This window comes from Cornus florida, unplaced genomic scaffold (assembly GCF_030987335.1).
Source record: "Cornus florida cultivar Cherokee Brave unplaced genomic scaffold, ASM3098733v1 CherokeeBrave_3.0.0_Hap2_Chr04, whole genome shotgun sequence".
In the NCBI taxonomy this organism is placed as follows: Eukaryota; Viridiplantae; Streptophyta; class Magnoliopsida; order Cornales; family Cornaceae; genus Cornus; species Cornus florida.
In genome coordinates, this window is record NW_026775574.1 from 47,507,000 (window position 1) to 47,533,098 (window position 26,099).

At 32.1% G+C, this 26,099-nt stretch overlaps 1 pseudogene; it reads right to left on the reverse strand.

Annotated features, from left to right (window-relative positions):
• Positions 1-1,017: 1,017 nt before the first annotated feature.
• Positions 1,018-17,413, reverse strand: LOC132304946 (carbonic anhydrase 2-like; annotated as a pseudogene).
• Positions 17,414-26,099: the final 8,686 nt, after the last annotated feature.

Consider the following 26,099-nt stretch of genomic DNA (forward strand, 5'->3'; position numbering starts at 1 on the left):
CAAATCGTTTCTGCCAAGCCGCTTTCGAGATCTTATTTCCAAACTCAAGATAGTTTCATATAACCCACCTTGACTTTGAAGGTGGTTGTTAGACTATATTAGGATTAGGGTTAGGATTTTCCCGTATATAGCCGCTACCTCACCTACCATAACTTCCATGCATAGGTTTGATTGGGCAACACTCACATAGCTACCCCCGTATCCTCACCTATATAAACCCATATAATCTTGTATTTTGTGCATCACTTAACCCAATACATTATAGAGTTCCGTATTATGTCTCTCTTTTAACATTGTCATTGAACTAGGACTATATTAGTTGTTAGTGATCGAGATTCTATTTCTTAAATAAGGAAAACATTAACATTATCCCCTGCATGTGCTTAAGAAATTTAATTATTGGAATGAAAGTTCCAGTAACTATTTGTGTATAATTATCATTCTTTTATAAATATTGAGATATACATACTTCATAAACCTAGTGTAACGTATGTGCAAACATGGCTGTAAGATAGCAAATCATGGTTTTATACAAACTCATTCATCATCGTTTCCTTGCCTAATAGTCATGTTTATTTTCTGCTGATGCCATAATGCTGCAAGGAAAATATAGTATTTCCAATTCGGTATCATGAAGAAATATATTATCTTCTCTCAAAGGAAGTTAATACACAATAGTTTCTTTTACCCACAACGAAATACGTACCAAACATATATATATATATATATATATATATATATATATATATATATGACAGAAGCACACAAGAGGTGGTCTGTCTTATTCAACTTGGATTATTGCTCAAAGCAGTACACAACACATTTTTAGAGAGAGAAAGTAGGAAACTTTCTTTTACCCACAACGAAATACGTACCAAACACACACACACATATATATGAATGACAGAAGCACACAAGAGGTGCTCTGTGTTATTCAACATGGATTATTGCTCATAGCAGTACGCAACACATTTTTAGAGGGATAAAGTAGGAAACTATGTCTTTGACATGTAATGGTCATAACTTAGATGTCCAAAGGGGAGTTGAAGCCAAAGTCGAGAGGAAAGGCGAAGTCATGACCGCAAGCGTAAAAGTTCCCTTCACAAAATCATAGTATCCACCCATCAATTGTAACGTTCTGTTTGCTACTCCATTTCTCACATATGGATAAGTTAATAGGTTCACCAGTGACAAATGCACTGCCTCCTGCATAATTGATATTCAAACATAATCAGTAACGTTTTTATGTTTGTTTGTTTTGAACATCATAAACTCCATTGAAATCCAATAGTGCCATTGGGTTTCAAAAGGTTTTGTGTAAACAAGGTTTATAGATAAATCTTTTCTTTTTAATCTTTCTTTACATTGGGTATATTTGACAAACGTAATTGTTTCATGCTTTTATTATCAAATTGGTTAAAAATATAATAAGATATGGTAGATGCATGTTTGGTTACGTTGTTACACTTTACAATCTCGAATTTGCTTACAAAAAAAAAAAAAAAGGTCTCAAGGCAAGAAACAAATTTCATCACTTGTTTTTACTCTGATACGAGAAATTTGAAATAAAATCAATATACTGTAAATACCATATATTTTTACAATTATCAAATTATTATTATTTTTTATTTTTTGTTTTTTTGCTTTGAAAAATTGTGCAACAAATTTAAGTAACCAAGCATATTTTTTTTAAGAATAAATAAAAATAACTATAGCATTACTTTTTTTCTTTATATGTAATAAAAGAAAGGGTGGTCAAACCAACCATTAGTATTAACTTACAAAAATGTCTATAAAGTAGCATAAGTTTGGTACCAAAATGGGGTAAATGGGTTAAAATTGGGAGTTACCTTTTCACAAATGTGGCATTGTTCCTCAAATGGTAAATGGCCAGACTGTGATTTCACCTTGGCCTTAGCAGGTAAGCCAATTTTTACCCATTCAAGTATGAAGTCACTGCACATTAATAAAAATAAATAAATAAAAAATACAAAGGTTGATGGGAATTTTTTTTTGTTAACAACATGGATAAAGTTACAACTATTTATTGGAGAAAGATATTTATTTTTAAAGCCACGTCAATGTGTGACAAGCCTTACTTAGAGGTTGTTGCATCAGTGGGAAGAGACATGAGACCCTTAATTCCACCACAACGATGGTGTCCTATGACCAAAATGGTCTCCACCTATAAAATTATCCAATATATTAAGAGACTTGACATTCCCCAAGAATAAATGTGAATAAATAAAACATGATTTTGTTTTTTTTTTCTGGAAAATAAAGATTGAGAGATGAATAAAACATTACTTGAAGAGTTTTGACGGCGTATTCAACGACTGTACCAATTCCAGAATATCTAACCTGTACAGTAAATAATAAACATTTTCACATTATCTGTGTGTGATATGGAAGTATGGAAAGTATGTAAAGTGGAAATAAAAATATCTATCATTGAATTATTATTAACATTATGGTTTTAGGACAGTTTGAAAAACCTTGTTAAATTTGGGGACCAAATTAGCAATGTTCCGTGACATGAAGGCTTCCCCTGGACGAAAGTTTAGGATGTGAGAAGGGCAAACTCGAGAGTCTGAGCATGCAAACACCAAAAACTGCGTCGAAAATTTATATCAAATTTAAAACAATTAGTAGTAGTAGTAATAATAATAAGAATAATAATAATAACAATAATAATGGTGACTAACAAAAAATGTTACCTTGGGGCTTTGGCCTTCTGCAAGTTCACTGTACTATCGTGGATCTTTGCTGCAAAACTCACCCAGAGCCTCTCATGAATATGTAAAACATTTTATAAAAAAATCTTTATAGGACAAGACAATTGGTTGGCTTAATGGAACATCTTATACACGTAATACAGGAAAAAAAATTTGAAAAATTAAAAATTAAATTTTCCATAAATAACATACTCGAATTCCTTGGCCTTGAATTGCATAAACCCTTTTTTAATTCTCTCAATTGGATAAAATGGGTCCAAAGTGGTCCCATTCAAATGGGTTGTCATCTTCTCAGCTTTGGTCTTACCATTGTCATCCAAGTATTCTTCCTCTCTGCAATTCAAAATATTACATTCACTGTTAGTAGTCATATTTTTCAATTATAGCTGTGTGTATCATCATAATCGGCAAAGATATATATATATATATATATGGGGTGAATTTTTTTTTTTTTTGTTTTTGAAAACTCGTTAAAAAATGGTCCTTTTTTTAGATAATAATTATCTCAGTCTGAATAATTGTTTTAGAATTAATTCTAAATCAATCCGTTAATCCGTTAAGAAAATGGTTATGCAAGGGTGTCTCCCTCCGAATCCTCAATTCTCCTCTACTTCTTTTGAAACAAACACAAAATTATATTTTCCTCCAAATCTTTTCCTTTCTTTTCCTCTCATTTCCAGTAATCCATATTGACCCTGAATATAATAGTACTCCCTCCGTCCCATTATAGTTGGACACTTCAAAAACTGTGATTCGCAGTTTTGAGAGTCATAATTTCCAAAGTGTCCAAGTATTTTGAAGCAAAGGGAATAACTTATTTCTTCATTTGAGTGCTGCTCATATAATTGCTCTACTGTCCGTATATAATCATAAGATCTGCTAATTAAATGAAATGAAACGTAGAGAAAACCTGATAAGACTCTTCGTCTGTGAAACCACAACCAACCTTGAATGCTCAGCCATATGTATCTGCAAATTTTCATGGCCATGAGAAACTATATTAAGGTAAAAATCAATATTAAAGTTTTGAATTTTTCTTAATAAGTGAAATATAGAAAAATAAAATAAAATAACTACTAACGAACTGCCTTTTAACAATCAAATGAAATGACCAACCCAAAAAATAGTCTTAATAATTAAGTTGAATAATATATCAATCGTTCACAACTTTAATATTAATGGTGTAATTACTACAAGGAAATGGATAAAATTCAAAAGATTTTGATACAATTAGCTATATAACTACTAGTAATTGAATAACAACATATTGAAATTAACGTGGCATATATCATAGACGACAAAAGACTATGAAATCAAAGCACGATTATATATGGTTGAATCAATCACAATTCACAAGCTTGTGACAGACCATTTTTTTTTTTTTTAAACTTCTCATAATACTGATTTTTGAGATAATTTTAAATACTTGTAATTATGCTTAAGAAATCTTTTTTTTCAAAAAAAAAAGAATAAAAAAAATATTAGTGCATTAGTGTTTAAAGTTATTTTTAAGTGTATAAATGCTCTTGTAATGTGAGGAAATTAAGATATTATATACCAAATGGGCAATAGCTCATCAGTTGGTATTTGAGGATAAGGTTTTTGAAGGTGTTTGAACCATAGTTCACAATATATATTAGTTACGGTCGCAGTATCGGTCGCGGTGTAACGAATTCGGACAAAGTTAATATAAACTGACCAATACGTATCACGTATCAAATTTGAAAAAGAATCGCATATCGTTCGATACGTTACGTATAGCCAACCATAATATGAATTTTTATAGAGACATGGGGTTTGTGTTTGCTTAACCTTCCACAAAAAAAAAAAAAGAAGGAAAGAAACTATGACAGTACGCAAAATACAATATAAATTAATTATTTAATACCCACCTCAAACAAGTTGCTAGTTCAGCAGAAGCAAAGAAAATTTTTTAGCAGCTGTATTAGCACAAGATTTTATGTGTCAAAATGTAAAACTTGAATCAACGAAGCTAATCATTTTGGGAATTGACATGTATGACCCACGCTTGCACGAATAATAAAGGAATTAAGTTAAATTGCTACCTGATTGTTGGATTAGTACACCTTGATGGAGACGCTTTGAATAATTTTAAAGCTTGAGGTTTCTGATTATATAGATTGGAAGGCATGTATCTAGGTCAACAATGGCGGCAATCTATATATATATATATATATATATATATATATATTTGTATACAAATTATTAAATAAACCATCTTCGATCAACATGTTACGTGAGTTGTATATAATTATAAAGTATGGGGTTAATTAGGTGCCAAAACTAGACCTCGTTATTTGCAAAATGATGCAACTACGGGGAGTAAACTGATTTTGTAGTAAAACTTCCCAAAAACGTGGGAAAGTCTTTTGAATAAAAATAGTAATAATAATAATACTAGTATTCATCTATAGTGCAACGTGTAAGAGTTATTAACAATATATATTTTAATCAATAAAAGTTTTTATTACTCAATTGTTAAACTGCATGCGATGGGCTGAGATAATTTTAAATTTATATTACTCGAAAAAAACCATCAGGTCAAACTAATTTTAAATTTATATTACTCGAAAAAAACAACCAGGTCAAACTAATTTGAAGCCATTGATCATTACATGAAACAATTTATTAAAGGAAAGAGTTAGCCTCTTGACCTTTGGTTAAAATTTATCAAATTATCACTTAATTTACTGTAAATTTACTTTAATTCATTTCACTTAGCTGTATGTGCTTATAGTTAAGCAAATTATTTGGTTTATAATGATTTTCTCTTTTCTATTTGTTGAAAATTAAATAGAAAATAACAGTTATATCTTGAAACAAAGGCACTAGTGGAACGGCTTGATGAAAATTCAAGCGAGTAGAATTGTTTTCATTTCAATTATTTTAACAAGTTGGGATTAATCCATTCACTCTTCAAAAATCAGCATCATGAATTGCAAAGCCAAATTAAGTTTTTGTATTTAGATTAATAAAAAAATAAAATAAAAAAAAAACGATTAACGTTTTGTATCTACATTAACGTTTCGAATTTTTCAGAAGTGAAATTTAGTGAAAGCACTCCCACTAAATTCTATGGCTTGCTTTATAGAAAATTCCAAAATACCCGACACTAAAAATGGAGAATAAATATGTGGTGTATCCCATGTGGCGGGCACAAATGCATGCTCACATGGAATCTTGGAGTACACTAATACAGTCCGATGGGATAAAGTCACGTTTGCATTGCTCATTTGAATCTCTCTCTCTCTCTCTCTCTATATATATATGGCAAGAACTGTTAAAAACTGATTGTGAATTTCTTTTTTCTGTTCTGTTCTTTCTTTTTTTTTTCTTTTTTTTTTTTTTTTTTCTACGTTTTTATTTGTCTTCTGCATTTTTATGACAGTCTTGTCTGCTAGAAAATTTGCATTTTGGTGTAAAAACAGGAAGAAGAAGAATTGATTCAATTTCAAAAAAGAGATTTTCATAAGTTTTTTTAGGAGCAATACAAAAACAAAGAGTTTAGTTGAACATTTAATTTTTGTGAGAAAATTGTGCTGAATATTTTCTTTTAATATTTTGATTTAAAGTGGATCGTGCTCTTTATAAAGCACCGAATTTTGTTTTGTATGTTTTCAACATTAATATATTTTATGTGTTTATTGTCTCATTTTAATGAAAATTTTGCAGTCTTATAATTTTTTTGCACTTGTGAAACTTTATGTATAAATAGCATGCTATTTAAAAATTCGTTTTGAACCTCTCAAAAATTTGAGAATCTCAAAGCCGCCTTTTAGAGAGGATCGAGTCCTCTGCATAAGAAGGGTGGAGATCAATCACATATGGTATGGTCTCAAAAACAAAGTGGAACTCAACCTTGTACAGTGTTGTGCGCATTGGAGGATCTACTCCAGAGGGCGGAGCCAATGAATGCCTAGTGGGGCATGTGACGCTAGGCTTGGCTCAACCCACTATAATATATATGGTACTTTTTTTTTTTTTTACATTATATATGAAAATTTTATATAATGTCCCACTAAAGTTTTTTATTTTTAAATTTATCTCTTAACTTTTTATTTCTTTTCTCTTTTACCCTTTAAATTTCGTTTAATTTCCTTACAAAAAATTAAATTTTCTTTTTTTTTAATCAAACTCTATTTTTTTTTTTTCCCTTCAAAGTTCTCTGATTTTTCTTTCCTTTTTCTTATATTTGGTAGATATTTATTTGTCAAATAATTTATCTTTTTTATACTACTCATTAATTATCATATTATTTTGCAATAACTTTTTTCTATTTGCCTCTAGATTTGAAAAATCTATATTTGTTATCTTCATTAATTTTAATTAATTAATTAATTATTATTTTTTACACTATGCCCTCCTTAATTGAATTTCTGGCTCTGCGGTGCAAGAGCATCTGAAAAGGAAAAACGTACTGTTATGAGGTGAGAAAAACTCCCTTTTTTCTGAATTAGTTTTTAATTTTTTTAGGTTATTCTCATTATAGGGATTTACTCTCTCTTAATTTTTTGTGGATCATTTGAAACAAATATAATGTAATAATATATTAAATTAATTACATATCTTATAAGATTTTAATAATAGAAAGAGACGATTTTCTCAAGCATTTTTTTCTGTTCATGTAATTTTCTTACTAAATAATTAGAATTGTAAACTTGTTTGATTTTAAAAAGCGTAAATTTTTTGAATTCAACTTTGTTTCTAGACACAAAAAATAAATACCATCACAATCACTTAAAATTTACTTGTGTCACTACTGATTATGGACATAATTTTTAAAACTCCCGAGGAACGTAAAAAATAAAGAAAAAAAAAAAAATAGTAGCATAATATGTTACAATGACATATTATGACATAGTGGTAAATGGATTTTTAGATAGGTGTGGTATATGATTTATGTTACTTTTATTGTTCATATATATATATATATATATGTATGTATATATTGGTTGTGAACTTGTGCAGCTGATTTGAAAAGTCATACTTGTCGTTTAAATTCGGATTCGCTATCCCAAAGAGAGTCGAACACAACTTTATGTGCTTGGAGCTCCTGAATGATTGGAGCTAGCTCTACGGGACTTTTATAACTTTATAATTATTTTTAGTGTATAAGCGCTCTTGTAATGCGAAGGAAGTAGGACATGACAAACAAAAATACAAGATACATGTTTTTAATGCCCACCTCACCTCAGTACAAGTTGAAGAACTCAACTCTAAAAGAAACAAATAAAATTGAAGTAGGACAAGATTTTATCTGTCAAAATGTAAACTTGATTTAACCAAATGAATCATTTGATTGAAATCTACGACCCATGCATGCATGAATAATTAATAAATTAAGTTAAATTGTTGGATTAGTACCCACTACAAGTCTACACCCACAAGGACAAGGACATGCTTTGAATAATTTTAGGGTTGAGGTTTCTGATTATGTTGAAGATGGTTTCTGTAATAATTTGTATACAAAAAAGGTATTGTTAAATCACCAGGAATAGAATCTTGAGGAGTATCTCGTGTGCATTGCCTTGCGCGCTGTCATTCTGCCCTATACCTTTTTTGTATACAAATTATTACAGAAACCATCTTCAACATGTTACTGTTGGGAAACGTGCAAGTTTTTAAAAACTTTTTGATGGATTTTGATTCATAGATCTTGATTCATCACATAGATACAAGTTTTATGCAAAAATAAAAATATGATGTATCATTCAATTAATGGATTGAATACTTACATCAAAGGTCTAAGTAAACCTTTAAAACTTTCCTCTAAAGTGAATGTTCTCACTTATTGTAGATCCCTTAGCAAGATGCCTTCTCCTTAGATCTCCATCTTCTTGGTAATTATTTTGCCTTTAGGAATCACTCATATGCCCCCATGAATGACCTTGGAAAACTAGGCTTGTGGGAGCCTTCATTAGATGAGAACTTAAACCCTAATTTTCTAGAGAGAGAAAATTTATTCCTTTTTCCTTCTCATAAAATCACACTCAAAATATACATAGACCATGTATATTTATAGGCAACATAAAGGTAAAGAAAAGGAAACAACAAATCCTTCTCCATCTCTAATTCATATGTCTCAAATCTAATATGATTCCAATATCAAGTTGGGCTATGAGTGAGAATTCATTGGGCCTATTATTTTATTGGCTACAATGAATTAATAATTGGCTCGGTCCATGGACCCAATTCAATTAATTCATAAATTAATTTCTACTCCACTAAAAGAAATTAATTGAACTCCAATTAAATAATAAATAACCTCTAAGTCAATATTGCACTTTGACCCCTCGATGCATAATTAGTTATCGGATAAATAAAGCCATCAATCCGACTACTTAATTAATATATCTATTTTGGTACCTCTGATTATTTCTGGCTCGATCACAATAAAACATTTGTTTGACAAAAATAATAATTTAAATAAATAAATATATAATAAATCATTTTGTCTAAAAACACACGAAGGCCTTCAAATTTACTTTGTGATCAACCATAATCAATACAAAATAAATACAAGTAGCAATGATGCAAATATTGAAAATATAACCCTCTAACTATTAATTACATAACTACCCAAAGTATCGGTCTAAGGATCCCGAAGAATCCGCCGAACAAATCAAAGTAATTATTAATTAATAAAAGAGTCTATACTTTTCTCATGCTTAAGAGTCAAATGCCATGACGGTGATAGGGAGTAATTGCATACGACGGCTCTCGCAATATATCTCAACCTAACGCGGATCCAGTTCAAGTCTTAATTAATTATGAGTCCATCCATAATTACCGACTATGAACAATTTATAATTACTATTTATATATCATGCATTGATTGCCATCACATACATATATATAAATATTTCTTGTAATTACATGGACACTATCAATTTCATAGTGAATCGAAATATAATACATTGAATTCACCAATTGTATAAAACATAAATATTTCAGAAACGTCAGGAACATATGTCAATTAATCCAAACAGGAATTTGCTATGCCAGGGCATATAAATCCCAACAGCTCCCACTTGCCCTCATAGCCAATTCAAATTGCACCTAACTCCAATGTTATCCAGATGATGATCAAAATTATTGATCAATGACACCTTTGATAATGGATCAACAAAGTTGTGTTCCAATGCAATGTTCTAGCTACAAGTACATTTTCTTGCCGGATAATATCATGTAGAACATGATACTTCTTATCAGTGTATTTTGTTCATCTATGGAACCTTGGGTCATTGGTTTGGACTACTTCTGCACTATTGTCGCAATATAGCTCGATAGGCAGGCTAGTATGCTCCACAACCTCTAAATCAGTGAGATTAAACCAATAGGCTTATATTGCCACCTTTAAGGCTGCAATATATTCCACCTGCAGGTTTGAGTCAATAGTTGAAATCTGCTTGACAATCTACCAATTGATTTCCCTTCCATTAAGTGAACATACACTAAGTCATGAACCTCATAGTATCTACTTCTGATTGAAAATCAGAACTAGCATACCTGACTAGGACCATATCATCACATCCATAAATGAGTATGATATCATTGATTCTCCTTAGGTACTTAATGATATTTTTCACAATAGACCAGTTGTCAAGTCCAGTATTGGACTGATCTCTACTGACTATCCCTACTATGTAGCGGATGTCCTGTTTGGTATAGACCATGGCATATATGAGACTCTAATATGCCGAAACATATTGTTCCAGTCTCATTTGCTCAATCTCCTTTGATAGTCTTGAAAAACTACTTACTAGAGAGAGCCATCCATATCAATAAAGCAAGAACTCATTCTTTGAGTTATGCATACCAAACCTGGTCAAAACTTTATCAATGTAGGATTATTAAGATAAGCCTATTTTCCTTTTACCCTGATCTTGCAAAAGCTTGATCCTAGGAATCTAGCTTACATCCTGAAAATCCTTCATTTAAAAGTAATTGAACAACTACCTCTTTATTGATGACAAAACTTCCACATCATTCTAAATGAGTAGGATGTCATCAATATATATAGAATTAGAAAAATAATGACATTCCCTTGTACACTCATGATTTATTCACTAAGAAATCTTCTGGTATCTTTTTGTAGATTAACTTGCCTTCCATAGGAATCACCCTACTAGAAAGTTCTACAATAAGTGTGTTCACATGATGCTAACGCATCAATAGGGAATTCATTTATTATTCTGAATCTCTATAATAAGTGTGTTCACATGTGATACATCTGGTACTCATACCATATTCTCTAACATTATGCTACTAGGTATATAATTCATAATATGATCCTCCTATAGATAAACAGTGAGTGTAAACAATCAACTTTTATCATTGAGATCATAAAATAATCCATTCTAGTGACTTTTAGAGTAGCTATCAAATCTATCATGCGTACGATCTGTTTCCAACTTACTTGTCCATATCAAGCGCACATGTGCAAGACTACCCCATATGTGCATGTGATTCAAACTAAGATTTAGTCAAAACCACAGCTCAACGGTATCCTTGAGACAGACTAAGATGGAATGCAGTTCATAATGCGCATCAATGTCATTAACGCTAAACTCTTAAATGAAAGAGACAATGTAGCATAACTGATCATAGATCTAACCATGTTAAGTGGAATTATGTTATTCCTATTTGACACCTAAATACATTTAGCGTCAATTGCGGAAAACTGGTACATAATACCCTCATTGACCATATAGTCTTTGCACTATCCTAAGAAATACTCATATCTTCGATCAGATCGAAGTGTCTTGATAAGTTTACCTAATATGTGTTCCACATCAGTCTTAACCTTCTCAGAAAATACCAAGAGTTTAAGACTTGTGTTGCATCAGATAAACTTATCCAAAACGTGAGTAATCTTGCTTGGATGTTCATAAGACCACACGTGTCAGTGTGTACCGACTCCAATTGTCCTTTATGTCTATTTCATCTGGCTGATTAAGCCCTAAGAGTTATCTATCCTTCAAAACAGGGTTCACAAGTTTGGTTTAGGCTCCCCTGCCTTACTAGGTAATAAACCTTCTTTGACCAATCTTTGAATCTTATTTTGATTGATAACAACCCAAAAATAGACACTAAAAATACAATGAGTCAGGAATAACAATTTTTTCTCTTAACAATCAATCTAGAAGATGCAACATTAGTTTCTACATCCTGTAAATCTTAAGAGTTTGTGATTATAGTATATTAACCATCTTTCAATGCACCAGAAGCAATCGCATATCTCTTCAATTTTATAAAACCAGTTTTACAAAATAACAACACAGTTTTTATAAGCCAAAAGTGAAATAAGAATGAGATTGTGTTTCACTTCTGTGCATAAAGATAGTTCTCTAATACTAATATCCTCATACTCTCTAATTTTAGATGTAATACTCCCACTGACTTAACTACAACCTTGGCATCAGGTCAAAAGATAAATATATATCCATATCATCAAGGCTTCTGGATTCCTGAAATCCTTACAATAAATTGCAAACATGTTTAGTGACTCCAGAATCTATCCATTAGGAATTAATAGACGCAACCACATAACATGGCTCAATGATTAAATATATATTTTCCTATGCCACGTCATTGCTTAAACAGTTCGTCCTTTAGTGTTTTAGTTAGCGACAAAAGAAACAGGTTTCTTCGCCCTCAACCTACACTGCCTTATTCCCTTTAACCTTTTTGAATACCCATGTTTTGTGCTAGTCTAGTCCTATTATCATCCTTCTTCTTTGCTTTGCCCGTCCACTTGGGCCTAGAAGAAGATGGTATAGACTAGGTTAGATTGATAGGAACGCCCATACTCTTGATTATCCCTTCATCTGTTACCAATTCTATAAGAATATCAGCGAGTGTGAACTCAAACTGATTCCTTATTTAATTCACTCTAACAGAGTCGAACGAGTTTGGTAACAAGGCAATAATCATGTTAACTTGAAACTTACCACCCAAGTCAGCCCTATTGATCTCCAGCTAATTTTAAATAATAAACAATCATTTTCCAAAATTCGATTTCATACTGGAGTTCCTTAGGCTATCTTGATGCTATTTAAGTCAGATATAGTACTTCAGCATACTCTCTATCTAATCTCACCAAAACATCTTATTGATATTTAACATGATGCTTAAAGAAAATAAAATAATGTAAATGTTAGCTTTGGAGCGTATTCGAGGTAAACTCTAGAATATTGCACCAAGTCATCTCATTTGCGTTATTTCACTTATTCAAAGCATTAATGTTCTCTTGGGTATCTTAAAGTAAAAGGATTAGGTTTAGGAGTAGTAAATACATTTGTACCCTTACGTTGTGAATAAAATATCTAAGCTCATTTTCCAGTCATTATAAATAAGGTCCAATATCATAGAATATGTAAGCAAGCAGATAAACTAGATTAGACATAATTAATCTGAATATAAATGCATTCATACAACATGCAAGGTGAATTATTAATTCTGTCATGCATATTTAAAATTAAAATGAGTTTGTTAACCACATAATATAATAAATCTCAATCGAACAAGAGATCATTATCATTATTAGTGAACAATCCCTTTTAATTAATGCGGGTCCCTCAACTCTGTAGCATAATAAATCAACCAATCAATATGTCAATAACTTATCCTGTTGGAGGAGTTCATTATTACTATTGTTGAGATTCATTTACTATTAGGTGAGCACTTCCATTAAAATAATAATATGTGGGTCCCTTAACCACTGCATGAAAAATCGAATAACCAATACGCCAATAACTTAGTCGGTTGGCGAAGTTCATTATTGCTATTGGCGGGCAAATCCCATCATTTCCATATCTCTTAAGACAATGCCTTATCTATCATATGAAATGATTCCCGATTTAATTTAGCCTTTCTAAAATCACCTAGTATAGACCACTTCGTTGGGAAGCTAACACTATTGATTTTAGATTGAGTGTATAACGTTATTAAAACTCTAACGAAAAATTAAACATTAAATATGTTGTCATTATAATCTAGACTCTTTAAATCATGCGTAGGGCCTTATTTTTAAAGATCTAATTACAATGAACATTTAATATTTGTATTTTCATGAGACAACCATTCTTGTAATATTAAGACTCTTCAAATCATGCGTGGGGCCTTATTTTTGAAGATCTAATTATAATGGTGTTAATAACAAAGGCCATGGGGCAATGTATAAAAATCCCCGCTCCCACTCAATTTTTAATCATTCATAATTAGGGTTTTGAATTTATTTATTCACATGATATAATGCATGCAAAACGTCTTGATTTTAATCCAATTAAATTTAGAAAATATTTGGACTTTAAACGATTCACTAATATTTAATTTGAGGCACACTTTAAAAATAATTTACAAAAATAATTTTTCGTTTCCCAATAAGTGCTCTCAAATTAATTAGTAATCAAATCCAATTAATTTTCATAATTTAATTAATATAAATCAAGTTATTTAATTAAATATCATGGATCCAATGCATGAATAATAATAATAAACAATTAATTATTCCATGCATCAGTTAAATAAATAAATAACAGACAGAAGCAATTTAAATGGCCAATGGATTCAGCTTTTAACATCTAAAACCTATTCTTACTGTGCGGGCTTCCTTCACTAGTCTGTAAACATCCATAGGAAGCTTGTACGCGTTAGGAGAAGTAAAATACTGCTTGAAACGAACCCCGAGGACCCCACACGCGCTCATACGCGCCTGGAGCAAGTAGAAGGACAACACACGCGCTTCCACGCGCTGGCACTCGCCTAGGGCAAGCTGCACGTGCTCCCACGCGCTCCCACGCGCCGGCACGCGTGGAATGCACACTCACGTGCTCCCACGCGCCTGGGGGGCGTGGGACGCGCCTCCACGCGCCTTCACGCGCGTGGAGGTCAAGCTACCTTGGCTGGCGCGTGCAATGCACGCGCCAGCATGTGCACTCTCCTGGCGCGTGTGGAACACGCGCCAGGTTCACCATCTTGACGCCACACCTGATCCGGGCCACCTCCGACACCCCTTCTCGCCGCCGGCGAAGCTCCGGCCACCGGAAAAACGCCGAAAAAATTCCAAAAAATCCGGAAAAATGCCAGAAAATTAAATTAAGCCTCAAAAAATTCCAGAAAAATTCCAAAAAATTCAGAAAAATTTCAGAAAATTACTGAAGCATAATTTAACCCTTTTGGACCTTCTTGAAGCTTCATAGCATCCTTTGACGAAGATTACATGGCTTTAAAAATATTTACAATTTGAAATACAATGAAAAAAATTAAATTACATCATTGAACTTTCAAACGGCTAAATCAAAGCCTTAATTACATTCATCCAAAGATAAAATTACATTAATTTAACCTATAAGTTTCATCCATGGCCTAACCATACATCATCATTCATTCACAATTATTCATACATCATTATGTATCAATATATATCAACATATTAAATCATACATCAACATACATCAAAAAATATATATGAATATAATTTTGGATCCATGAATGATGATTTCCATAAAATCATGATCTCTAGTAATGAATCAAACCATGCTCTGATACCACTGTTGGGAAACGTGCAAGTTTTTAAAAACTTTTCGAGGAATTTTGATTCATAGATCTTGATTCATCACATAGAGACAAGTTTTATGCAAAAATAAAAATATGATGTATCATTCAATTAATGGATTGAATACTTACATCAAAGGTCTGAGTAAACCTTTAAAACTTTCCTCTAAAGTGAATGTTCTCACTTATTGTAGATCCCTTAGCAAGATGCCTTCTCCTTGGATCTCCATCTTCTTGGTAATTATTTTGCCTTTAGGAATCACTCATATGCCCCCATGAATGACCTTGGAAAACTAGGCTTGTGGGAGCCTCCATTAGATGAGAACATAAACCCTAATTTTCTAGAGAGAGAAAATTTATTCCTTTTTCCTTCTCATAAAATCACACCCAAAATATACATAGACCATGTATATTTATAGGCAACATAAAGGTAAAGAAAAGGAAACAACAAATCCTTCTCCATCTCTAATTTATATGTCTCAAATCTAATATGATTCCAATATCAAGTTGGGCTATGAGTGAGAATCCATTGGGCCTATTATTTTATTGGCTACAATGAATTAATAATTGGCCCGGTCCATGGACCCAATTCAATTAATTCATAAATTAATTTCTACTCCACTAAAAGAAATTAATTGAACTCCAATTAAATAATAAATAACCTCTAAGTCAATATTGCACTTTGACCCCTCTATGCATAATTAGTTATCGGATAAATAAAGCCATCAATCCGACTACTTAATTAATATATCTATTTTGGTACCTCTGATTATTTCTGGCTCGATCACAATAAAACATTTGTTTGACAAAAATAATAATTTAAATAAATAAATATATAATAAATCATTTTGTCTAAAAACACACGAAGGCCTTCGAATTTACTTTGTGATCAACCATAATCAATACAAAATAAATACAAGTAGCAATGATGCAAATATTGAAAATATAACCCTCTAACTATTAATTACATAACTACCCAAAGTATCGATCTAAGGATCCCGAAGAATCCGCCGAAAACAAATCAAAGTAATTATTAATTAATAAAAGAGTCTATACTTTTCTCATGCTTAAGAGTCAAATGCCATGATGGTGATAGGGAGTAATTGCATACGACGGCTCTCGCAATATATCTCAACCTAACGCGGATCCAGTTCAAGTCTTAATTAATTATGAGTCCATCCATAATTACCGACTATGAACAATTTATAATTACTATTTATATATCATGCATTGATTGCCATCACATACATATATATAAATATTTCTTGTAATTACATGGACACTATCAATTTCATAGTGAATCGAAATATAATACATTGAATTCACCAATTGTATAAAACATAAATATTTCAGAAACGTCAGGAACATATGTCAATTAATCCAAACAGGAATTTGCTATGCCAGGGCATATAAATCCCAACAGTTACAACATGAGTTGTATATGATTAAAAAGTGTGGGTTAGGTGCAAAACCTAGATTGTCACTATGTGCAAATGATGCATATGATAACCCCTTAATTTTTGAAAACATACTTAAATTAAACAAATGTGCAAACAAGGACCTTGCATCAAGTTTGTCTTCAAAACTGTTAATATTGTTCTACTGTGAATTGAGGAATTTGAACCGTCGGTGCTGTAGTAGCGTTAGTGCTTTGTAGAGGTGGCATTAATTTGTTTTTTCGGATAACCATGTAGTTTGAAGCATTTTTCCTTGGTGTGCCCAAGGTTTTGGCAGTGATCACACTTGGGTCGAGCTTTCCCTTTGCTGTTAGGACGATTTTTATCTTGGTTGAAAGCACTCTTGGCAATGGCCAACGCAGCGGAGTTGGGCTAAGAGGGTGCAATAACATGGAGCTCCCTCTGTTTCTCTTCTTGAAGAAGCAAAGAATAGGTCTTGCTTAGAGTTGATAAGGAATCCATTGCCAAAATCTGATTGCGGAGGGCAGCATAAGATTCGTTGAGCCCCATCAGGAATTGGTAGACATGCTCTTGTTGTTGATAGTCCATGATAGCCTTGGAGGAACCACAAGTATAATCCGAGATTGCATTATATGAATCTAGTTCATCCCAAAGAGCTTTGAGCTTGGTGAAGTTAGTCATGACAGAAGCTGTGACGATCCTGGTTTTTTAAACCAGTACGTCTTGTGATGACCCGAAGTTTGACTTGATAACGGATCCCAAAAGCGGAAACAAAAATAGAAACCAAGTGTCTAAAGATGTACGTCATCCTTAAGACACCAATGTAACCTCCCAGGAGTTATGGAAACCAAAAAGAAAACAAATGCAGAAGCGACGTTTTAAAAACGAATAAGTTTAACCCCAAGGAAAAAATGGTCATTTCAAAAGGATATGGGTTCTACTGAGCACACCATTGGATAGATAACGAAAAATTGACGAAGTTTGACTCAAGAATCACTTGATTCGGAGTCTGGACGAAGGAGTTATGGCCAAAACAAAAATCGATGTTAGGGTTGTCAAGAAGGGCACCGACGCAACAGGGACACGCCGCGCGCGCTGCTGCCCCCTGACATGCCATATGTTTTTTGCACCTATTTTCTGACTTGAAATGCTATTTTGAGAGCTTAAATGACCTTTTTTGGAAAAAAAGTTGTGAAGCAACCCCCCCAAAATCATGTTTTCTATATGACCATGTCGAAAGAAGCGTTTAATTCTCAAGTGAAATACCCAAAAAGCCCCTTAGATCTGACTTTTTCCTAAAAATTTTGTGCGCACCAGAAATCAGATTTGACGTAAGGTTTTCGAGACCGAGACAACATATTTTAGAAAAATGTTGTGAAGAAACCCTCCCTAAAATCACATTTTCTAAGTGACCATGTCAAGGTTGGAATTTATTTTTTAAAGCAAAATTCCCAAAATGCCCCTAAACCAGATTTGCATAAAACCTAAATTGAATTTGCTTAAAGTGTTCATTTGGTTGAATATGAAGTTGTGTGTTGAAACGATTGTGCATGCAAAGGTAATAAGTGTTTTGAAGTGTGCGAGAATGGTTCACGGGCCCAAAATAGGCCTGATGCAAAATACGACCTATCAAACCTCAAATTTGCCTAAAATGACTTTTAAAAGTAACACTTGAAACCGACATGCATAGTTGAAAACGAAAAGGCGTTTGGACCTTGGCCACACCTCAAACATATTAAAGAGTCCTAATGAGTGTACTTAGGCACACTTTACATGCTCTGAATTGAAAATGACATATTAAAAGTTTGAATTTTCATATTATTGCCTTTAATGGAAATTTACAAAACTAATGTGCAAAGGCATAAACAAAATGGTGTTTGGCCCCTGGCCACACCTCATACATATTAAATATGTCCCAAGGAGTGTATCTAAGTATACTTTACATATCACAAGGCAAAAATGACATGTTGAACCTAACTAAGTATTACAACTTTACAAGTAAAATATATTAAAAGTTCTCCAAATTTTCAAGACAACCTAGGGATGTTGTACGTACTAAAACCACGTCTTCTTGCTTGAAACAAATCGCATTCAATAGGGTGAGTAACTTAAATGTAGGAAATGAAAATGCGTATGACCTAATGTTTTACAAGTTTATCAAATTGATATAAATCAATCCCTGTGGTTCATGCCACCTAAAGTCTATGTCTAAAGTGAGACTAAAGGATCATCCTAAGCTACATTAGGATACTTCAACACAAATTACAATATCAATGCAATTTAACCAACATTGGAACTTCCAATACAATTCAATAAAACATAATTTCTCAAAGTTATTAACTTAAAACTTCAAAATGCGAAAACAACTAAAGTGGTTCATGCCACCTAACGTCTATGTTCAAAAGGGAAGCTAAAAGATACCCTAAAGCTACAAATGAACATGTTATAAACCATTCACCAAATTTTAAATCAACAAATTACAACTTAAAAAGGCAATGCCAAATTGTAAGAAAAACGGACGAAATCAACACAAAGTATGTACTTGTACAAATAACTACCACATAGTTAGTAGAAAAACAAGATATACAACAAGGCATAATTAACTTGTAAATGAAGATGAATCAAACACAAAGCATATACTTGTACAAATGACTAACACATAGCTAGTAGAATGACAAGATATACAACAAGGCATAGTTAAGTTGTAAATGAAAACAAATCAACGTAAAGTATATACCACATCAAGAGTTACCAAATAGTTTGCACATAAACTCCATTATGATGCAACTCACACATGTACTCCATAATGCAATGTGACAAAAGAAAAATGTCGGAATCGAATCCCAAACACAAAAACAAATTGGTGCACTTCCATACCCCACTAGCCAAGTGTATTGCATGACTTCTAACCCACCGGACGCGATGTCTACTTTTTTCAATATTCGGATGGCGTCCATCCTTCAAACTCATTATGTATGCCGTGCATACATAGGTTAAAATCAAATGTGTGTTTATGAACTGAATGATGACCACAATGCTCCTAAAGCCCAAATGGCAGACACACAACATAATTTATACATAAACACTACATATCTACAAGTCATAATATAAATCTCTAGGTTACAATATAAGTCAACTTATGAAATACATTAATCTAATTATGAAGCAAGTTTCAAGTCCTCATTACAAAATACATGATTAAATCATTAATGTAATAAAATTGAAATTAATTAAATAAAATAATTAATTTCTCTAGATTTCAAATATACTCAAAATGACTTCAAATAATTATATGTCAAAAATCATGTCATGGTCATTACATATATCAAGTCAAATATTTATTTAAATGAGTGGAACACTTAAATAAAAATTAATTAAACTAATTAATTAATTTTTTTAGAATTTAAATCAACTTCAAATGATTTCAAATAATTATATGTCAAGGATCATGTCATGGTCAAAACATACACCAAATCAAAAACTTAATTAGATCATTGGAACAATTAAATATAATTTAATTAAATTGAAATAATTAAATCTCTAGATCTTAAAACAACTCCAATTGATTCTAAATTAATATATGTTAAAGAACAAGTCGAGGTCATTACATATATCAAGTTAAATACCTAATTAAATCTATAGAACGTACCATTAAATAGATTTTAATTAATTCATTTAATTAAAATCTCAGATCTTAAAACAACTCCAATTGATTCTAAATTAATATATGTTAAAGAACAAGTCGAGGTCATTATATATATCAAGTTAAATACCTAATTAAATCTATAGAATGTACCATTAAATAGATTTTAATTAATTCATTTAATTAAAATCTCTAGATTTTAAAACTCATTCAAATATTCTCAAATCAATATATGTTAAAGAACAAGTCAAGGCCTAATTTAATAACATGTCTTAAGTTAATTCCACACTAAATACAGCTATGTGAATTAAATTTCATACAAAGAATAATTAAATTAAATTCTAGATTATATGCAAAGACATGCATTCAAGTTATATAAACCTCAAAACAATTAAGACACTAAGATTATAAACCTATAAACATCCCCTACCTCACAAGAGGATTGTTCCTCTTGAATCCAAAGGAAGTAAAGGAATTCCAAGGAATCCTTCAAGGGTTTTGTAGAGGAAGGTGAAGGAAACCTTTTGTATTCTAAGCTTTTAGGTCAAAGGTGAATGGAAGGGAACCAAAACCAAGGTTTTTAGCCTAGGTTAAGCTTTCCTTCAATGGTGGCTAAGGGTTTTTGTGAAGAAGAAACAAAGTTAGTGGAGAAAAGTGTATTTCTCTACTAACTAAAGGTGGTTGGTCTAACACACACACACGTACACTATCTCTCTCACACACACAAAATGTAAGCCAAAATTTGGAGCCTACACTTGTCACAATCCTAAACATCCATCCTAGGCTTAATATTAAACCTACACTTGTTAACCATCCAAGCCAGCAAGTGTACCTATCTTGGGTCAACAAGTGGGTGAATCCTCACCCTCCACATGTCATCATCCAAGGCTCCTAAGTATGAACCAATGAAATATCTATAAGTGGACCAATAGGAGTGTAACATTTGTCACACTTTTCGGTAATTGCAAAAAGATCATTTTTCAAAATATCTTCTAAATTAAATTATAAAATGGTCTCTAAGACGAAAAATAATTACTTTATTTAATTACACTAAAACCTCAAAAATTATGAATGCTTCTGAAGAAATTATGCATTCATACCCTTTACGAAAAAGTAAGCAACTAACATACTTTTCTACAAAAGTAAAAATACACATATCATGGAAATTAAATATCATGGATGCATGCAAAGCCGAAACCAAATCCGAGCACAAAAAGTGAGGTTACATGAAGGGAAACGACAAATAAATAAATAAATAATAAAATTTCACGAAAAAGAAAATAGCCAAAAAAGGAGAAAATGACAGGGTCATTACAGACAGGGGCGGAGGGAAGGGGGGGTTGGTGGGGACCATGACCCCCCTAATTTTTGGGAATTTTTTTTTTAGTATAGGTAAAAATAAAATAGTATAGCATATATGGTATAAAATCTATACTTGGCCCCCCTAAGAAATTTTTTTTTTCTTTCTTTAATTAACATTTAACAAAAGATATTTTATATATAATTTAAAAGAAAGTGATTTAATTGATGATTATAGAATTCCGATAAAAATTCAATGTGGCTATCTTAAAATTTCAACTCAAACACCGTTCTTTTCATGTGACTATCTTAAAAGCTTTCTAACTCAAGCACGATTCTTTCTATAATCTTATTATCCTAAAATTCCAACTCATACATTATTCTTTCCATCACTTTTTTTATTTATTTATTTTTATTGGAATGTTTTTATAAGAATTCTATAATAAATTATTTTTTTTTCAAAATCCAGAACAAAAATTTCATTTGAAGTTTTGAATATCAACAAAAATCGATGATTTAAGAATCTAAATTCTTATTTTATTAATTTGTTTGTTTGTTTGTTTTTTTTTTTTTTTTTTATCATTGTTATTGTTTTGTTAAATTTTCAATTTTTTGCTTTTTTTAAAATATATATTTTCTTTTCGGTAAATAAAGAGAGTTATTTAATTGAATTTTTTTTTATAATTTTGGCATAAATCTTGTTTGTGTTTGTTCAGAAAGTTTCATAAAAAATTTCTTTAAAGAACTAGGTTTTTTTTTTTTATTTAAATAAATTGGGAAAAGTTTAGATAGATATATTTTTGTATGAATATAATAAATACTAAAATATTTTTGCCTAGGTAATATATATATTTTTTCAACAGTTCTAGCTAGGTAATGTTGTTTATAATTTTGCCCCCCCCCCCCCCCCCCAAGCTCAAGATCCTGGCTCTGCCCCTGATTACAGAAGCTTGTCCTTGAAGCAAAGTACATATAGAGCGCTTGATTTGGAAAACTCCAGCGGGATTCCCTTGAGAAAATCATCCATAAAGGTCATCCCAAACTTCTTTAGTAGTGTCAGCGTAGATCAAACTGTTTGCAATATCTGGAGAAATTGAATTTAGTAACCAAGAAAGCACCATATCATTACATCTTACCCATCCAGCAAAGTTTGGTTTTGATTCGGTAGGCTGAGTGACAATGCCACAAACAAATCCTAACTTGTTCTTGGCCGACAAGGCCATCCTCATTACGCGTGATACCCCTCGGATCCGAGATACAGGTTGATTAGGCCCAGGCCCAAACCCAAGGGATATCGAACAATTAAAGTACTTTAAATCGAACACATAATACAAAGTGAAATAAGAAATAAAATTAAATAGCTGGAAGAAACTAAATTAATAAACCTTGAATTATAAATATTTTAAATCTGATAATCCAAACCACCAATCCATACAACTTGGGAATCCTTCTAGAGGACCCCTAATAAAAAGTCTCGAACAGGAAATAAAACATAAAGCTAAACATAGAGAGTGGTCCTACGTAGTCAGTGGAATGGAAGTCTATATCTGCTCTGCACGATCAACCTCTAATTCCAGAACTGCCGAGCACCTGAAAAATAAAGGAGTGGGTCAGGCCCACATGCAAGTCCTGATCTACTACGATCCAAACAATAATCCGATATGCAGATACATCCTAGAAAGACTCAACAATATCTTGAGTAGTCCATATATATATATATAGTACACACTATAGGATGCTCGCTAGTCCAGTAGGTCTGTCTCAGCCTGAATAGAAGGCAACATGTGAAGACGCACCCGAAGGCGGGCATGAGTACCTAGACCTACCAGGGAACAACACCTATGTCCTGTTATTTATCCTAGGCGATATACGCGCCCTAACCATGGTCCTGAGACTCAAGCTCATACCATGACACATATAATAAATATATAAAGTCCGTACTCCTAACACAAAATATCATCCATCTGTATAGTGGTCTGATATATGTATAACAAATCCATCCTGAAACCATAATAGGTCATTCAATTTATTTGATTGACATGACACAAGTAGGTGATAGACTTAACCTTTATGGTTAATCCATACCTTAATCCAAATTAGGTAGGACTTAGTGTTTTGAACTAATCTATTCCCAATATAGGTAGGTTTTAGTGTTTTGAACTAAGCCATCCCTAATATGACACCATCCCATACCGGTTCATATATATCTATATAAGTAGGACTTAACCTTTTTATGGTTAATCCAACTCATTCCAAATTAGGTAGTTTTTAGTACTTGAACTAATCCATACCTAGTATGTTACTGTCCCATAACGGTACATACAATCCTCCAGTTAACATAGTTGACAAAACAATATTAAATAGTCATCAACCACATTCCACAGTATGCACAAGATAAGTTAATCTATATACATAAATATTAGACATTTAATACCGAGCCTAAAATCCAACTCCAATAATGTAAATTGCTATACAATTTGCACACATTTACATTTTCCAACATAATTCATGAATTGATACAATTTAGTACAATTTAAGTATCAAATAAACCCAAGTTAAGCATAGGAAAATTCAGTTGATTCACTATACTTCAAATACTATAGAATTATGATTTATATATATATTTAAATCATACACAACAACCTTGCCAAGGTCCGGTATATAAACCTAGTAAATCCTCCAATATAGTCCACGAATTGATACAATTAATAGAAATTTAAGTATTAATTTAACTCAAGCTAAGCATAGGTAAGTTTAATTAATTCCCTATGCTTATAATATTATGGAAATATGATTTATATTTATAATTAAATCATGTTACAAAATCTTACTAAGTTCTAGTGCACAAAACTGGTCCAACAGTGTTCAGCATCCAAGTTTTTCTTAAACTTTATATTGCTCCATCAATTACTCCCATTATAGATTAATGTTCCTCCATACTAATTTTAGGTCTAAACAGTTCCATACAATAGTTAATATAGTTTAAATGAAGTACTAATACACTGTACAGTCCCAACACGCATAAAATCACACTGTATGAAGTTTATGGCCAAGAGCAGGCTCTAAAAAAAACTTAGAGCCTGCTTCTTTCATGTTAGAGCCGGCTCCCTAACTTAGGGAACCTGCTCTTTGCAGCATGGAGCCGGCTCCATGCCCCTTGGAGCTGGCTCTTTGTGTGAGGGAGTTGGCTCTCTCATTTTGCGAGCCTGCTCTCTCCGTTTCCGGTGCGTTCTGCGTTTGTTCACTTCGTCTTCCTCGCATCCGGCGACACCCAGACCTCTGTAAATATTTTAATACTTGTTCTAAGGTTCCATTAATGTTCTAGATTAACCCTAAATCAATGGTACACAACCACGACATGAATTGAACACGCTGGTTGAAAATAAGGACAATAGAACTTTCAGTTAGAATTTTTGAAGCAATTCAACACAAATTCCTTCTCTGAACTTAAATACTGATTTTAATCCTTGTTCTAGGCTTAAATCTTAGACCCAGATTAAGTACAAGGCATAAATATGCATTAAAGATCTAAATTAAACAAAACTTAAACACAACAATCGGAGGAAACAAAACAGAGCAATAAGGATGTAGCAAAACAGTTCATACAACGAGGTTAAATAAAATTAAATTATGCATAAAAGACTTGTTATATGCTTATTCAAATCCATTTTAGCCTTTATTTAATTCCTGGAGTCTAACTAGGCATGCACAGAACACAAATTAAAGGGAAAGAGAAGAACAGAGACTTGCCTCTGATGTTCGGTTAGAAAACTAAAACTGTCATCTCTAAATGTTCCGTTAATAGTCCTAGACTGCAGTTCCACCTCTGTTGCTATTGGTTTCACCTATGAGCAACCTCTCCTTCCTCCTCATTCGTTCAACCTAGCCTTCCTCTCATATCTCTCTCTTTTCCCCTCTGTATCTCACTAACTCTCTATTTACAGACTTGTGCTTACGTTTTTCTAAAACCTTAAACCCCAGTAATCTTATGTATTTATAGGCTCTAAACAACAATCCTACTCTATATAAAATTAGAGACAAAACCCTAATTTTAAATCCTACACCAACCCTAAGTCGGCTACGTTCAACCATAAAACCCTAGCTTAAGATATTCCATAATTAAACCAACATAATAATTAATTAAACAGTTTCCACAAATCAAATAAACAATTAACAATTAAAGGAAACAATTTAATCAACTACGTACATACAAACAATTTAAACAATTAACTAATTAAAAATGCACACAAAATAATTAAATTAACATCAATTGATTAAATAAAAATACAATTTAAATTAATTAGTCAAATAATCAAATAAAAATACAAATTAAATAATTAATTAAATTCCAGGTCTGTCCTTTAATTGTTAGGGGTATTACATTACGTAGGGCCGAGTTGAATAATTGTTGCCTGTGAGTTATTG